The sequence below is a fragment of the Penaeus monodon genome, chromosome 30, assembly GCF_015228065.2.
Source record: "Penaeus monodon isolate SGIC_2016 chromosome 30, NSTDA_Pmon_1, whole genome shotgun sequence".
Lineage (NCBI taxonomy): Eukaryota > Metazoa > Arthropoda > Malacostraca > Decapoda > Penaeidae > Penaeus > Penaeus monodon.
Genome location: NC_051415.1, coordinates 35,495,604 through 35,496,112, shown reverse-complemented (window position 1 = coordinate 35,496,112; position 509 = coordinate 35,495,604).

Genomic DNA, 509 nt, shown 5'->3' with positions numbered 1-509 from the left:
ATTATTAACATTTACCCGGTTGAAGAGAAGCTGTGGTGTTCCCGAGTGTTGGTACGAACATTTTCCTTAACTTTTTTTGGGACGTCTTTTAACAAAGTTGAAGGAGTAAGTGGGTTTCAAATCCTGCACCGGGCAAGTGTCATATCTGTAAAATAGATGTCAATGAATTTTTTGACATTTTTTTTTTTTTTATAATTGGTTTGTTGTTCCTGCAATAACAGGGGATTTTTAAATAGGGGATAAACAAAGAAGGAAAGTGTTTACAATGTCATAGACCTCTGCCCGGGAAACTTAGAAGTTAGCATTCAAGCAAAAAAAAAGTATATATATATTTAAACACCAAGCCGTTTCTTTTTTTATATTCAGTAACCCAAATCTTATTTTTATGTTTTAAATTTTTGTTGTTATTCACTAAGATTTCTACAAGGGGGGTGGAATGCTAATGGTCTTAGTGAGGACAAGAGAACAATGTTTGGTTTCCTTTTCGGTGAATTTGGAAATAAGGTTGG